This window comes from Vespula vulgaris, chromosome 15 (genome assembly GCF_905475345.1).
Source record: "Vespula vulgaris chromosome 15, iyVesVulg1.1, whole genome shotgun sequence".
Lineage (NCBI taxonomy): Eukaryota > Metazoa > Arthropoda > Insecta > Hymenoptera > Vespidae > Vespula > Vespula vulgaris.
Genome location: NC_066600.1, coordinates 457086 through 474780, shown reverse-complemented (window position 1 = coordinate 474780; position 17695 = coordinate 457086). Strand labels below are relative to the sequence as shown.

The window sequence follows — 17695 nt, the reverse complement described above, 5'->3', positions numbered from 1 at the left end:
ATGTAACATTAATTTTTATAATGATCATCTTTTTACAGATGAGACCGTTTGCAGCAGAAAACCGAAAAACAAAAGTATCTTCCGAAGAAGTTTAAGAAGCATCCGAGTTATATGAAAATTTAGGATTTGGTATATTGATTTATTTCAAGCAGAAACTAATTTGTTCGAAAATGATATTTTACTTTGTACCTTGCTTTTCAGTGGCTATTTTTAATGCCTATTTAATTAGTTCCAAGATCTCTCTTTTTCCTATATTTTCATAATTTTCTTCGTAAATTATAATATATTTCTCTTTGTAAAATCCCCCGAGAAATTTGTTCCGCTCTGAATATTTATTTCAATACTGTTCGATTGATAAAAAATATTGCATTAAAACTTCTTTCGCGATATTATTCCCTTTTCGTTCTTTTCGGATTATTTTAATTAAAATATTTACTTTTCCTTATTACGTAGTAATGAAACATGGAATCAGAAGATCTTTGATCATATTTGTTTTTTTCGTTATTTGATCTCTCTTTGATGTATTTCCTTTCAATGGACTTTCCGCAAGTCAATCAACATTTCCTATTACACGGTCAAAAGAGTCAAAAGGGCCGATTATGGCTTTGATTGAAATGAATTTCCTTTGACGTCTACATATTATTTTTGTTTGCTTTTAATCTGTATTGCATAAGCATATATTGCCCCGAGCATTTTGCTTCATGTTTACTGATCGCTTCTTTGCAAGGAATATTTATTTTTCCGATATTTTTATAAAAGTAAAAATTAGATCAGATGGAATTAATTAGCTGCAGAAGGATTTCCTGTTTGTTATTATAATTATTATTAAACATTACCTAATTAGTTTCTTCCTATAATTCTCATATTTATATTACTTATATTTATATTATAAGAAATTAATATCATAAGAATTATTATATTTATGTGGAAATCGAATAATCCTTCACCCACTACGTGAAAAACACGTCCTTCACCTACCATGACCCAATTGAATATTCAATATTTCCGAAGTTGTCGGATGTTATCGTTTAAAACGGTGTTTTTTAAAATTTTACAGTTTTTATTTTGCAAATTTTATAGGAATACATTATTCATCGACGGTGACATGTGCCTTTGGTATAGCTCGAATTTAAAAGAAGGAGAAAAACGAAAATACACATCTACCTTATGCGTGCTGCTGGAGCAACGCATATCGAGTTACTGTAGCAACGATCTGCAATATTTTATTATTGAGGATTATCAATGGTTTCCATATATTTTTGCCTTTTGGAGATATTATAAATTGCTGGATTTAAAGACAAGGTATTTCCTTTCCTTTTTAAGGTTCTCGTTTTAAAACGATTCGTAAAAATACATAGCAAAAGAGAATTTATATTGTTAGGGAATACGTACTTTGACATCATAGAAAGTAATCCGATATAACGAGACTAAGATGCTTCTGTTTTACCAAAGTCTATAGGTGGAATGAGAAAACAGCATTTCTTTTTCAAAGGAACTGAAAGCAGCTTTAGCGAGGGAGTATAATCGATTGGGAGAGATAGGTTGACAAAGGAGGGTCCGACGTCGTATCTGAAATCTGTTTCAAAGCAGAATTCTTCTAACAAGGTAATATTCCGTAAGAGGAGAATATTTCATCGAAGAATCCTACTTATGTCTACCTTTTTCCACTCTGAAAAGTAGTCGACGTTGTCAAAAAGAACAAATGGAGATCGATCATAACGTTGAGAATATTCTTATACGTCGATCTAACGATGATTTGAATTGCACTTGTTTAAATAATCATAGACGCGATAACAATATTTATTTCAAGACCATCGGTCTGATTAGAAACGAAGAAACAAGAAAGATTAACGATCACCCTGATATGAAAAATCTGTTAATCGATCCTGAAGTAGAAGGAGAAGAAGAACAAAGAGAGAGAAAAGTTGAAGACGAGGGTGAGAATTAGGAGCTTATACGCATCTCGGATTCGATCGATGATTGATTTCTCATGTATATGACATTTCAAATTCAGACATTTAAATTCGTAAAAATATATAGTTCCAATTTGTTTGTTATAATATTCAGGACGTGTATTTGTAAAAAATATTTCATATTCACATTTTATAAAAATATTTCAAAAAAATACTTCGGAAGAATATTCCATTCAATTTTTATCGAGAAATTCAGCGCGGATTAGTACGAATTAATTTGGAGCTTTGCGCAAATACCCTCGTTATACCAGATTTGATAGGGATTTAACAGAATGAGTATGAGTCAGCACGTGTATCGTTAGGTACCACCATATTAAACGCTTTATTATACTTCCCTCGATCTGCCTCAGCTCTTGAACGATGCGTTTAGGTAGGGGTTAAGTGGTAAAAGCACGTACGTACGCGTGTATGTGTGTATAAACCCTCTTTAGAGAATAACCACTTCAGGTATAAAAGGTATATTTTCTCGTGCATCCCTCTCAATAAGCTCGTAGCGGAATATTGCACGATTTGGTTAGCTACGCGATTTAATTAGGCGCTTACGTACCTACGTTACTCAATTAGTAGTCTCGCTTTGCTTTGAGAGCAATTTACTACGTCGATGATTTAATCGCTTTGTACAGACAACTGAATTTTCGTAAAATTAAAATAACGCTTTTTTCGAGATTTTTAAAAAGGATAACGCAATAATATTTTTAGCTGCTAATAATTCGCATTCTACATACTAAATTACACATTGCTTATTTTTCATTGCGTATAACGCATAAAACATACAGCAATGATTTTTTATTAGCTTTTTTATAACGTTGGGAATGGCATTATCCGAATGATTTAAGTCCTCGAAAAGCACATATACGATGCAACACTTCGTCAACATTTACTTTTAATTATTACTTAGGTGAATAATCAAGATCTCTACTATTCTATTTTTTCCTGTCGAACATCCATCAGCGACCAACATCAGGTAAAGTATAAGCTATAAATGGTGTAGAAATATACAAATACAACCCATCTAAATACGATGTTTCAAATTCTGTACTTCCTATCCTTTAATTAAATATATGTGTCAATCCTCCCTTTCTTTAATTAAATGCAAATAAATGTAAATAAATAAATTCCCCAAAAAATATTAAAAAATATTATTTATAACGAATAAATAAATTTACAAAAGAATTCCCTTCCAAAAGAAAGAGATAGAGGAACTGCGCTTTCTAAAGAGTGAAATGAAAAAAGGATACGCGTATAAAGAATAATCGATAGGGGGAATCGAAAGGAGAGAATAGAATTGAAAAGAAAAGAAAGAGAATTGTAAAGAGCTATTTGTTGCTACGGTAATATCGATCCAAATTTATCCGTGCCACCTGGTAGGGATTACAGGGGCTGTACTTCCGTGGACGAATCAAATACGTAGGATAGCTAAAAAGTGGGAGATGTAAATGGCGCATGCTCACGGTAAGGTTTTATACGGGATGCGGGGTCGTGGAAGAGCTGATAGACAGTGGGGGAGCCGGGATTTATTTCATATTTGAATATTACGGTATTCCCTAAAAGAAGGTTCCTTCACTCAGGCGCTCTCCGACAGTTGTGCCATCGTGACACGGCCTGATTCATTTTGACGTCTAACAAAGATTTATTAATATTCAAAAGTGAACTACACATCTATAACAACATCCAAAGAGCTCAAAAAGCGATCGATAAATTTGTGAAAGCATCCTTTAGGTAAGATAAATCATATTTGAACTTTATAACATTCAATATCTGACACAAGAATTTGTTTTCATAGACTTTTTTTTTATATAACGTGTTATAGGTAATTGTATAATTTTATATACGTATCTGTCAGTTATGTTACAAATCTTACATCATACATTATTTTATACAATTCTGTATCCAATATTACGAGACACTCTTTTATAATATACTATAAAAAATTATATAGCCTTTTATTATTATTTTAAACTATATTTTACAAAGTGTAATTTGTCTTTGGTGTATTATTACATAATATTAAACAGAGAAGAAAATGTAATTCGAATTATTTGAATTAGGAAATTTAGTGAAACATTTGTAATGATATAAAAATACTTAGGAACGTTTGTTTGACATTTGCACAACGTAATGATTGACGTAATGCTTGACAATCTCTTTTTTTAATTAACAGGTTGTCATAAAACTTTGTTCCGATCTATCAATAACGCAATATTGAGGTCTAATTTTTTTTACTATAATTTCTTCTTATCAGATAGAAATATTTTGGCTAGTTCTTCCCAAATTCGATACATTTTCTTTGCAATTAACTTAGAAATAAACTTATATAATATTTTTTCTTATAAATACTTACAATACTTGCATGTTAATATTACATTACATAATAATTTTTGTATTTATTTCAGACTACGTGATCAGAAACGGACAAAAAGATATTTATAATGTGTTTATTTGTTGTTATTTGTATTTGTATTTATCTTCATTTAGTCGTCTGCACGTATTATATAATTTATCTTTATCTTTTACTTCGATCCTAAATATTTTCATATATTTATTATAATATAATTATTATTATATATTATATATATTTATATATATATTTAATATATATATATATATATATATATATATATATATATATATATTAATTTTATATTAAATGTATTAAATATAAAATTATTAAATGTACATATATATATATATAATATGTTATATGGATATGTATATAATATATATATATATAATATATTAAATTAACGTATATTATATTAAACGAAAAATAAATCATTCAATTTGTAGTTAATATAATTTGTAGTAATGTTAATAGTGATTCGTTAATAGAAAAACGTTTCTTGATGTTTTAACTCAAAAATAAATTGTTTCATTATACCATTTATAATGAAAACGATGTAATTGGACAATTAGAATATCTTCGATAATTTACCTATTTTGAGCACAAAAACTTGAGGCGCATTCTGGTTTTTTTTTTTTTTTTTTTTTTTTTTTTTTTTTTTTTTTTTTTTTTTTTTTTTTTTTTTTTAATAAAAGTTCAAAATATACTGAATTTCTTTTTCATCTTCTCTTGTTTTTAAGATATCATAATTTTTAACACGAATACAATTTTTAAGGAATAATTACAAAAATATTCAATGAAAAGCCGCCTTTTGAAAGGGCGGCAGTTTTATCAAATTTGATTATTTGGATTTGAATAATACCAAGAAACGTTTCGTTTAAATTTCAATATAAGTAGTAAATATGTTATGTAGAAAAATAATCAAATATGAAATTTAATTCAAAATATTAGATAATTAGGATGATCACTTTTGTATTGATTTCTATTTGTAATTTTATTTCTGTTTACTTCTTTGACTTCTATTATTCGCGTATATAATTTAAGGTTAGAAATTAGTATTAGGTTAAATATTTAAATATAAGTCAGCTATGGAGAAACGATAGGAGAAGAATATGGAAAGCAGATCCTCTTTCACATTGAAAACGGTTAGTTTTTATTTCTAATATTGTCTACACATGTAACTGTACATATTATGTTATCTATTAGACGTTTATCAGAAGGTTTGATTTTTAGGAAAACTACCTTTTCAAAAATGGCCAGTTTACCCTGCAAAGTATTGAAATATTAATTCAACACCACTGTAAGTCCATAGAAAATCTTTACAATCAATTATTTGTATGATAGTAATGTAATATATGTTTTAATTGAATTATTTCAGGACTTAAAATGATAAATCGCAAGAAGACTTGGTACGGCACATTGTATTGGCCAATTATCTCTGGGTGAGATAGAAAAGAAATTTGATAAAACAGCAGAATCTCTTCTTGTCGAATTTGGAATTGATTTAAATAAAACCAATTGACCCAAACGGAAAGAAAAACAATGGGGAAAAAGGTGATGAAAGGCCACGGAGAATAATAGTCTTCCATTCAAAAGGACACAAATCAATAAGTATTTTTATAATGGCTGTGATTATGTTTATTTATTCATCTAAAATTTATTAAAACATATCAATGATTGAAAAAAATGAAGAAGAAATTTATGATTTTGAAGAATTGATGTATTATTGAGATACTATCATCTATATAATTCAAGCAACTCATTATTGACTATATTCAAAAATGATCCTAGTTGAGGCAGAAGAAGTTCTACAAACGGAAAGCAAATCGAAAAGTCAGATTTGGTGCTAAGAAAGATGATGCTGGGTGTGATGGACGTAAAGGATAAAGTAATTATTTACTATGAATTGCTGCTGCCGTTCAAATGATCGATTAAGAACTTCACTATCAGCAAGTGGAAAAATTGTGCCAAGCAATCGAAATTGAAAAACATATTGAATTACTATTGATGAATTGACAAAACCACAATAGTTGTAATTTCGAAGACGTTAAAAAGAAAGTTGACAGAAAGAGTATTGATAGAGTAGAAGCACAACTATTAAGAATCAAGCTTTATATAAACGCAGAAGCTGGTTTCTTAATAATTGGACTTGTATTTTATTTTTCATCCACATACGCCACCAAGCGCAGCATTTATACAATACGTTGCAGGTAAAATATTTTCAAAATATTTATTATTATCATTTATTTATTATAACCATTTATTGTAATGTAATATTTGCCGTAGGGTCTGGAAATTGTTTATCTACAAGCTGAGAGGAAAGAAATAAATGAATACCACCGAATTCGATTGGTTTCATAAAAGATCAAAACGAGAGTTCGTTTTCACGTTATCTAAGAGATTTTTTCCCTACGTTTTTTCCAAACGCTTTACTATGTTTTACATTGTTCACTTTACATTGTATTTGTTAATTATTTTTAAGAAAACATTCGACGAAGTTTTACTTTTCTCTTGTAAATTTACTATTGTATCAGTTCTTATATGTATTAATTATATGTTAGGTATATTACTATTATATCTCTATGTGTGTAAAACAAATCAAATTATATGTCTATTATGTCTCTATATTATATATATCTTGATGGACATTGACGTACGAAACAATATATATATGCGTAACTGAAAAGTTTGAATTCACACTTTATTAAACCTATTGGTCAAGCTTATACAATACCTATTGTTATGTATGCGTTAGGGGGAACACTAACACAGCCTTACACATCGATACGATAGCCTTAGTTCGTATTCCGTCCACATCTTCAGTTGCCGAGCTCAAACCGTTACGAAAAAAGGTGCCTGAACAGCCTCGGTGAAATTTTATAACGATTTCGTACAGTGAACGGGTGAATTTGTAAATTTTGTAACTTATTTTTTAAGAACATTTTTAAAATGATTATATAAATTCATTTATGTAGAATTTATTCAAAAACAAAATTTATTAAGAAAACTGAAAAGTGAGTGAAAACAGAAGAAATTCGACGCAATTTAAAGTTTTATTAAAACAAAAAAGGAAAGAATTCGACCGAAGCCGATTAAAACTTGATCGAAAAGATTTGTAATAATTTTACTGATCAATGCAGTATGTATTTTCATACATTTTCAATATGAAAGTAATTTACGAAATAATTGCTGCAGATAATGTCGCTAAGAAACTAAGCAATGACCGGAAAAAATTTTAAATCCTTTGAAGGAAGATAGTTAAAAAAAGAGAAATATCATATTTGCGGTTTTTTGTTTCAAATTCCGTAATGGCATAACATTTTCCCTTCATTTTTCGAACGCGTTTGTCATGGCGTTTCTTTCAAATGATATCGGCAACGACTTTGCAAATTCGAAGGAAAATCGTTCTCCTAGTTTATCTGATTTCTTTATTTATTTCATAACGAAATAATTGTCAAATATCTTTGTAAAATACTTTTGCGACAAGCGTTTACACGAGTAGCATTTAAACGTAAATTATTACATCTTGAAAATGAGCAAAAATAAAGAAGAAACTCGATACATTTTGAAATTTTTCTACAAAAAAGGGAAGGATGCAGCTGAAGTCAAATAGAGGTCAATCAAACAAATTGGCGATGTTTATTAATCGATGGATTATCAATGGGCCCAGCATGTAATAGCTTTTAAAAACTTCCAATATGAAAGTAAGTTATGACATTTTTTTATAAACTAATGTAGATGATGTCGCTAAGGAAATAAATGTCGATTAGAAAACAATTTTAAACCATTCGAAGAAGGATGGATGAAAAAAGAAAAATATCATATTTGTGAGTTTTTTTAAATTCCGTAATAGCATAACGTTTCTACTTTATTTTTACCATCGTGTTTCTTTTTACAATTGATTTTGGCAAGGGTTTTGTAAATTCGAAGGGAAGTCGTCCTCTCGTAATTTATTTGACTTCCGTATCTGTCTCATAATGGAATAATTGTCAAATATTTCACGACAAGTACTTTTGCAAGCATCTATTCGAGTAGCATTTAAACGTTATTATTACGTCTTAGAAATAAGCAGAAATAAAACAGAAATTCAATATTTTCCTAAAATTTTCCTACAAAACGAGAGAAGGATACAACTGAAGTCAAATGAAAGTCTATGAAAAATATCCGTCATGTTTATTGATCGACGCGGTATGTAGCACGCAGGTCTTTTAAACGTTTCAATATGAATATTCATAATTTCAATATGAACGTAAATTATGAAAAAATTGATGTAGATGATGTCCTGAAAGAACTAAAAATTGACTAGAAAACAATTTTGAATCATTTGATGAAGGATGGATAAAAAAAAAGAAGAAGTATTCTATTTGCGTGTTTGTTAAATTCCGTAGTCGCATAACGTTCCTCCTGTATCCTTCGAACGAGTTTGCCATTTGGTTTCTTACTATTTGAGTCAACTGGTTTTGGCAAGGGCTTTATAAATTCAAAGGGTGATCGTCCTCCTTTATTTATCCGATTTCTGTGTCTATCTCATGACAAAATAATTGTCAAATATTTTGCGACGAGTACTTTCGTGACAAGCATCTACTCGAGTAGCTTTTAAATATTATTATTACATCTTGGAAATAAGCATAAATAAAACAGAAATTTGATACATTCTAAAATTTTTCTATTAAAAAAAAAAAAAAAAAAAAAAGAGAGAGAGGGAGGGATACGACTGTAGTCAAATGAAAGTCTATGACAAACGTTCGTCATGTTTATTGATCGACGCGATACGTAGTACGCAGGTCCTTTAAGCGTTTCCTATATGAACGCAAGTTCTGAAAGAATTGATGTAAATGATGTCTATAAAGAACTAAAAATTGATCAGAAAACAATTTTAAATCATTTGATGAAGGATGGATAAAAAAAAAGATGTATCCTATTTTTATGTTATTTAAATTTCATAGTGGCATAACGTTACTTTTGTATCTTTCGAACGAGTTTGCCTGGGTTTCTTACTATTTGGGTCAACTGGTTTTGGCCAGGGCTTTATAAATTCAAGGGGTTGTTGTCCTATTTAATTTATTTGATTTCTGTATCTATCTCATGACGGAATAATTGTCAAATATTTTGCGACTAGTACTTTCGCGACAAGCATATACTCGAGTAGCTTTTAAACATTATTATTACATTTTGGAAAAGAAAATTAATAAAAAGGAAATTCGATAATTGTGAAATTTTATTAAAAACAAAGGAATCGGTGCGACCCAGAAAAGCAATTTATGGCGTTTATTGATCGAAGCTGTAGCTATGGGCGGAGCTAATGGCTGCTCATGCGCTTTCAATATGGAAGTTATGACGTATTTGATGCAGATGTTGTTGCTAAGGAACCACGCAGCGATATTGAGAGCGCTAAACGACTTTCGTATCAAATGCGGCAGAATTTTCATTTAGTATATTTTACAATATACAATTCCCTTTTTTCAACCGTTTATAAAGCCAAAAATAATTGCAGCAAAAAATATTCCAAATATTCAAAATATATCAAATAGATATAAAATTTATTTTTCAAACGACGAATATTGATTTATTAATTTATTATTCGTAATAAACGAGTATTAAGTTATATATGTTAAAATAAATTTATTTACTTGAAAGTGTGCTCTCGAATTCGAGTGGGTCTTATCGAATTCGACGGCATCGTTTTTACCGCCTATGTTTAAATTCATTCCTACATCTCGAACCACTACATTGAATATATTTCTTATTTCTAGAGAATATTACCTGGTGATAACATAATAAATGTATTAACAAAAGAAATGGTCCGAGATAAAGAAAATGCTATTATGTTGGCACGTATTTATGTTGCACGAGGATGTAGATTTTATATCGAATTGATTTCTAACAGAGATAGAAGGTAGTTTGTTCTTTATTCTTTTGAATCATAATAAAATTTAGATCTCGTAAGCATTTTTTACTTTCATTTATATTCGGACATCTTCTCATATGATAGAGGGAGAATATCGAGCCGATAACATATATCACATTTTGAATGTACATTCAATACACACATATAAATGTATATATCAGAAATTCTATACAAATCATCGGTTGCATTATTTCCATAATAATGCTATCACCTCAATTGACAGCTGCAATGTTATTATGCACGTCAATCCATACCTACATTATCTACTATTCCATACTAGAAAACAAATTAATTTGTTTACAGATGCATAAAATCAAATTTCAAAAGCTATAGCTGCATGGGTAGACGCTATCAGACATATACGAACAATAGCTTTAGTATTACAATATGCTATTCGAATGATATAACAATGTGATATTTATAATGATCATCTTTTTACAGATGAGATCGATAGCGGAAAACGGAAAAACAGAAGTATCTTCCGAAGAAGTTTAACATGCATCCGAGTTATATGAAAATTTAAAAGTTGGTAGGTTGATTTATTTCAAGCAGGTACTAATTTGTTCGAAAATGATATTTTACTTTATACCTTGCTTCTCAGTAGCTATTTAATGTCAATTGGGTAAGTTACGTCCGGCGATCTTATGGCATTTTTCATCCCAATTCAATTAGTTCCAAGATAATTTTCTTTGTATATTATGATATATTTCTCTTTGTAAAATCAGCCGAGAAATTTGTCCTTAGGAACTTATACTTATCTCGATATCGCTCGATAGCGATATTGCGTGAAAATTTATCTCGTAATATTGTCTTCTTTTTTTTTTATATTAATATATAAAAAAAGTTATAATTATTATATAAAAAATATTGCGTGGAAACTTTTCTCGTAATATTGTCTTCTTTTTTTTTCTTTTGTATTATTTTAATTAAAACACGTTTCTCTTTCCTTGTTACGGAATAACGAAATATATGGATTCAGAGGAGGTCTGTCGTTAATTTTTTTTTTCTTTTTTCGTTATTCAATCTCTGTCTCTTTCGCATATTTCCTTATAATAGGCTTTACGCAGGCCTATCTGTCCTATTACATGGTCGAATGCTTCGAAAAGGCCGAAAGAGTCGAAAGAGTTGAAAGAGCCGAAGAGCCGAAGAGCCGAAGAGCCGATTATGGGTTTGGTCGAAATGAATTTCTCGTAAACCCTTCTGAATTCCATATATCATTTTTCTTTTTAGTTTAATCCGAATTACATACGCGGATATTGTTTCAAATCCTTCGCTCCATGCTCATTGGTCGCTTGTATCGGAGGAATATTTATTTTTTCAATTTCTTATTTAACGTAATAAAAATTGAATCATAGTCTAATTAATCAACCCAAGAAGTATCTTCTTTTTTTTATTATTGTTATTAAAAGTAGCTTTTTCATTATTATTATTAAACGTCAACTAATATCCTTCCTTCCCATGATTATTATATTTATATTAATTTATATTATATTATAAGAAATTTATATTACAGGAATTATTATATTTATAAGAAAATCGTTTCGAACAATCCTTCGTCAAAAATATATTTTTCATCTATCATGACCCACCCATTGGAATGTAAAATATCTTATTTTCAAGTTATCGAGTGTTACCGTTTAAAACGATGCCCTTTATAATTTTTATTTTTTTGTTACAGTTCAACGGCGATGATACGTAGCTTTGGTATAGCTCGAATTTAAAAGAAGGAAAGAAGAGAGAATACATATCTACTTTATGCGCATATTGAGAGCACAGAGAGCACAGAGAGAGAGAGAGAGAAAGAGAGAGAGAAAGAGGGAGAGCACAGAGAGAGAGAAAGCACATATTGAGTTACCATAGTAACGAACTGCAGTACTTTATTATCGAGGATTATCGACAGCTTTCAGAATTTTTTACCAAGCTTTTGGGAATATTATAAATGAACATGCTAGATTTAGAGACAAGGCATTTTCTTTCCTTTTCACAATTCTCGTTTTTAAACGATTCGTGAAGCGACGTTTCCATGTCCATTACGTAATCGAGATAGAATTGCAAGAAATAGAAGACGGGATATATAATAGCAAAGATTCTGCACTGTGATACGATATGGTGAACTCTGACGTAACGAGACTATCCTGGTGTAGTTTTACCAGGGTTTAACGGTAGAACGAGGGCACAATTCTTTTTCAACGAATCAAAAAGCAGGATATAATTGACTGGGATCAGATAGCTTGTCAGAGTGCTGTCGGGCATAGCATGTGGAATCTGATCAAAAGTTGATCTTTTTCTCGTACAAGAGATATTATTTCGTAAGAGGAGAATGTTTGACCTGGAAATCAATGCCTATCTTTTAATACTTGTGAACAATAGTCAACATTGTCAAGAAGAGAAAATGACGATCACTCACAATACTGAGATTTTCGTGGATATCGGACTAATAATAATTTGCATCGTAATTGCTTGGAAAATCATAGACGCGATAGTAGCATTTATTTTAAGGCTTTCATATAAGTAATGAAGAAACAAAGGGGATTAACGATCACTCTAACATGGAAAATCTGTTAATCGATCCTGAAGTAGAAAGAGAAGAAGAAGAAGAAGAAGAAGGAGAGGAAAAATTTGAAAACGAGGGTGAAGATAAAGAGCCTATACGCATTTACGATTTACTCGATGATTTTTTTTAAATCTACTAGTAGACGATAATGATCCCAGAAGTAAATTTAATTCCAATTGAAATTCAAAACGATGTTGGTGTCTCCGATTTGCCGATCATTGATTCGGCAAGTCTCGATTCGAATTCGAAAATGCCAAAGACGATGTGTCGTAAAGACGAAGCTAAATGGATGATCGTGACCGATAGTAATAATAATATGGAAAGAACTGAGAATAATATCGATTATAAGAGTGGAAGATTTAATCGTGGACTTAAGAACGAGTTAAAAAAAATCAAAGTCAAATATAGGGAGGCTTAACTTTTCAAAATGATCAGATCTGCAAAGACGTTCAATACATTTTAATTATATGAGACATTAATTTCACGTTTAAATCTTCGTTATTCTATTAATTTAAATTAATCGTGATTGAATGATTCGATTTAACTGAAGAAAGATATTTTACATTCTATGTTCCAATTTGTTTGTCATAACATTCACGACGTGTACTTGTAAAACATATTCCATAACAATATTTTATTTTACAATAACGTTGGATGAAAATATTCCACGAAAATGTTCCACGAAAATATTCCACGAAAATATTCCACGAAAATAATTGACGGAAATATTCCACGGAAATATTCCACGGAAATATTCCACGAAAATATTCCACTTGACGTGTTATTCAGAAAGGTAGCAGAACTATGCGGCGAATTTTCTCGTTATATTGGTTCTGATAATGAAAATGCATGAGTCGGTATATGTATCGTCAGGTACCAGGATTTATTATCTTTTTCGATTTATATCTGCTCGAATGCGTGCACAGGTACCGACGGCTCAAGTGCCAGGAATGCTAACGAGATCGTGCGTCGATGTATGTACGTGTATCTGCATATAATCCCCTCTTCAGAGAGCAATCACTAGGAATATAAAACCTGTTTTTCTCTCGTAAATCGTCTCAACGATCCCTCTCAACAAATCATAGCGGAGTAACGGATAATATAGTTAGCTAGACAACTAAATTAGCAGCTTTATTCAATTAGTCGTTCGGCTTACGTCTGGATTGCCTCTGAGAGCATTGCCATACGTCGATTCAATTACTTGATACAGACGACTACATTTTCCTAAAATTAAAACAATGTTCTCTTCGAGAATTTTCCAAAAAATTATACAATATTACTTTCAGCTATCTAGTAATTCGTATTCTACGTCCTAAACTATATAAGAAAATATTATAAATTATTATATTCCTCTAATCGTTTATTTTTCATTGCGTATAATCGTATGTCGTAGTGATTTTATTATATTTCTAGTAATATAATATTTGGGATTGTATCGTCCGAATGATTTAAATCCTCCAAAAACACACACACACACACATATATATAATGTAACATTTCCCCAACATTTCCTTTAATTATTACTTGGAATAATAATAGAGATCCCTACCATTATACTTTTTTTCTAGCTATCATTCAATCAGCCATCAACAGATCAACATCGGCCAAAACGTAAGTTATAAATGGTGTAAATATAAAATTACAATCCTTCTAAATACAATCTTCTAAATTCTCTACTCTCTATTCCTTAATTATAAATATATATATATATATATATATATATATATATATATATATATATACACCAACCTTCCTTTTATTAAAAATAAATAATTATAAATAAACAAATATCAAAAAATATTCCCATCCAGGAGAAAATATGAGGAAAATTCGATTAAAAAGCTTTTAAGGTAATTCGATTAAAAAGCCATTTTAAACATAAAATTTGTAAACGACTAAAAGCGTAAAAGGATAGGAATATGGAGAATGATAGATAGGGGAATTAAAAAGAGAAAAAAGAACTGGAGTATACCCGGGAAAGCCGTTGCTATGCTAGTATTGATCCGAATTTATTCAGAGCAACTGAGCTGAAACCTGGCAGGGGTCATAGGGGCTGTCCTATCGTCGACCAATCAAATACGTGGAGCAGCTAAAAAGTGGGGAATTTAAATGGCGCATGCTCAAGTCAGTATCTCGTACGTGGTAAAAGGGTTCCGCCCGAAATCATAGATGGTGGGGAAACCGGGTTTCATTTCATATTTGAATCTTATTACACCCCATAAAAGAAAGTACTGTCAAGCAGTCAGTATCGAATAACCGTCCAAGCGTCGCACATTGAATATTCGACCTAATCTAAGGAAGCATCTCCGACTTCCGACAGAAGACCAGATGGAGAACCAAAGCCAATGGAACGAAGGAGAGGGCAACGGATTTTTCGAACCGGTAAGAAATCGTATTTGAATTTTATGAATTATTTAATTTATTATAAAGAATTGTATGATTTATTATAATATATAATATATAACATATAATATAACATATAATATAACATATCATATAACATATAATATAATATAATATAATTTATAATTAACATTTAACGCAAGGATTTATTTTCATTTTCTACATTTATTTGCACTTTTTTCTTTGTATATCGTGCTACAGATAATTCAATGATTCAATATCTAATCTTATATTATACACTATTTTACTCGATATTCTATTCGAAGGTACGATATATTGGGTTATAATATACTATAAAAAATTGTATAGTCTCTTATTATTATTCTAAAGTATGTTTTACAAATTGTAATTTATCTATAGTATATTGCTGTTAAACACAGGAGAAAATATAATTCGAATTATTTGAATTAGGAAATTTAGTAAAACATTTATAACGAGATAAAAAATTGGGTTGTCGTAAAACATTGTTTCGATGTAACGCAAATGTAATGCAATATTAAGGGCTAATTTATTTAACAGCCCCTCCTATAATTTGTTCTTATCAGATAGAAATATTTCGGCTAGTTCTTCCTAAATTCAATACATTTTCTTTGCAATTAGCTTAGAGATAACTGATATAATATTTTTTCTTACATGTACAAACTTTAACGTAATTTCCTTCATTTTTTACAGATTACGGACGAACAAGTTACGATTTCTCATGAGTCAGTAGAAAATCAAGAAGATCCAGACATGTTCGTACTGACAATATCTTTCATATTATTAAATGTTCATATATTTTTTTATGTATTTTATATAATATATATATATATAATTCTCCGTTCTTAAATTAAGTTAAATGTTTAATAAATAATTATAATATATATATATATATATATATAATATATCTTTAATATATAATAAATTACTTTTGAATATTTGATGTAATATGTAAAGGTATGCAATTTTTTAAGCATAAATTTCAAAAGGTTTTGTGTAATAATCTGCGAAATGTTGTGTCGCTCTGCATAGAGTATCTTAAATATTTCTGCAATATTTCTAAAACTTTCCGTCACTAATACTCAAGTTTAAATGCTACCAAAGATTCTAGATCAAATTTAAATTCGGATTATATGGAGGTCATTTAAGACAGTTAGCAACATTTTGAATTAAACAATTTTGCACGACATGAAATGAGGCTTAGGATTACTATCATATTGAAATATCCAATTATTGTCCAATTACTGTTTTTAATATTTCGATGTATTCTTATTCTTCCATAATATTTTCCATTTGCGCCATGAACGGCTCAACATCTTGACCAAGAATGGATGCTAGGATCAAGATATTCTTACTCTTGTATTTTGTTGTTAAGATTTAGCAAAGAATGTTCAGTCTTTTACTTTTGTGTTGCTCGTACGCATCAAATTACATCGCGGCCGAATAATCTGAATTAGCCGACATCATTAAAAAGCACATTGTATTGATAATCAATTGACCAATGTTGGAATTCTTAGAGCAAATACGAATCAAGTCAATCAATTTTTTTTTGTAACTAGTGTCGTTCTAACGTCACGTTCTCCATATAATCCGAAAGATGTTAAACAAATTTCATATATATTTTCTATAAATCATCATTTTTCCTTCAAACTTTCAAGATTGCATACTTTTGTGATTAAGTAAACAACAAACATTGTATTTTTTATCTTGCGTGATAGATGTTTTTTTCCGCCGTAAGAACTTAGATGACACATTTAAGTAGCATATTTCGTAATTTTCAAATAACAGGTAATGTTGGCCTATCGTTTAATGCCGTTATGGTCTTTCCATTCTTTTACTCATATATTCAAAGTATATTTAAGATTTTCTTGAATAAGATTCTTTTTATTTAAGGTACACAAAAATATAAAAACATGAACATTTGTCTGATTACGTTTGTCTGGTACTTCGGCGGAAAGAATTCTTCTGCCGAATAATAATAATTCTTCTTTTTACGCCACGGTGCCCACTGTTCCGTTTTTTTTTTTCTTTTTAAATTTTACGTGGAATTTTCTGGAATTTTTCAAGCGTTTAATTACACACTGGCCAATTTGAAAATTTATTTTTACGGCGGCTTTTATTGAATAAAAAATTAAAACTTTCGGATTATGCGGCATAAACCTTTACAAAAAAAAATTGATTTAAAATTGCTTTAGGAAGTCCCTCATAGGTCAATTGATTGTTAATTCAATGTGCTATTTAATGGTGTCGTCTAATTCAGATTATTTGATCGCGACGTAATTTGTTGGGTACTAGCTACACAAAAGTAAGAGACGGGACATTCTTTGTTAGATCCTAACAACAAAATACAAAAGTAAGAATATCTTGATCCAAGCATCCATTTTTGGTCAAGATCTTGAGCCGTTCATGGCGCAAATTAAAAATATTATGGAAGAATAATAATACATCGAAATATTAAAAACCGACATGATGTTCTTCGTAAAGTTTATTATGGACAATAGTCGGATATTTCAATGTGGTAGTGATCCTAAGCCTCG

The 17695-nt window shown here is 29.9% G+C and overlaps 3 long non-coding RNA genes across 5 annotated transcripts in view; all 3 read left to right on the top strand.

Annotated features, from left to right (window-relative positions):
* Positions 1-17695, top strand: part of LOC127069577 (uncharacterized) — a 29526-nt gene that overhangs the window by 2919 nt on the left and 8912 nt on the right. The window lies entirely within an intron of this gene.
* LOC127069580 (uncharacterized) lies at positions 5034-6984 on the top strand. Its single transcript, XR_007783628.1, has 4 exons — positions 5034-5459; positions 5548-5614; positions 5693-6524; positions 6601-6984. It is a non-coding gene; the product is annotated as an uncharacterized LOC127069580 (long non-coding RNA).
* Positions 7128-14452, top strand: LOC127069578 (uncharacterized). The gene is made up of 5 exons (XR_007783625.1): positions 7128-7453; positions 7902-8018; positions 10068-10210; positions 10664-10751; positions 11901-14452. It is a non-coding gene; the product is annotated as an uncharacterized LOC127069578 (long non-coding RNA).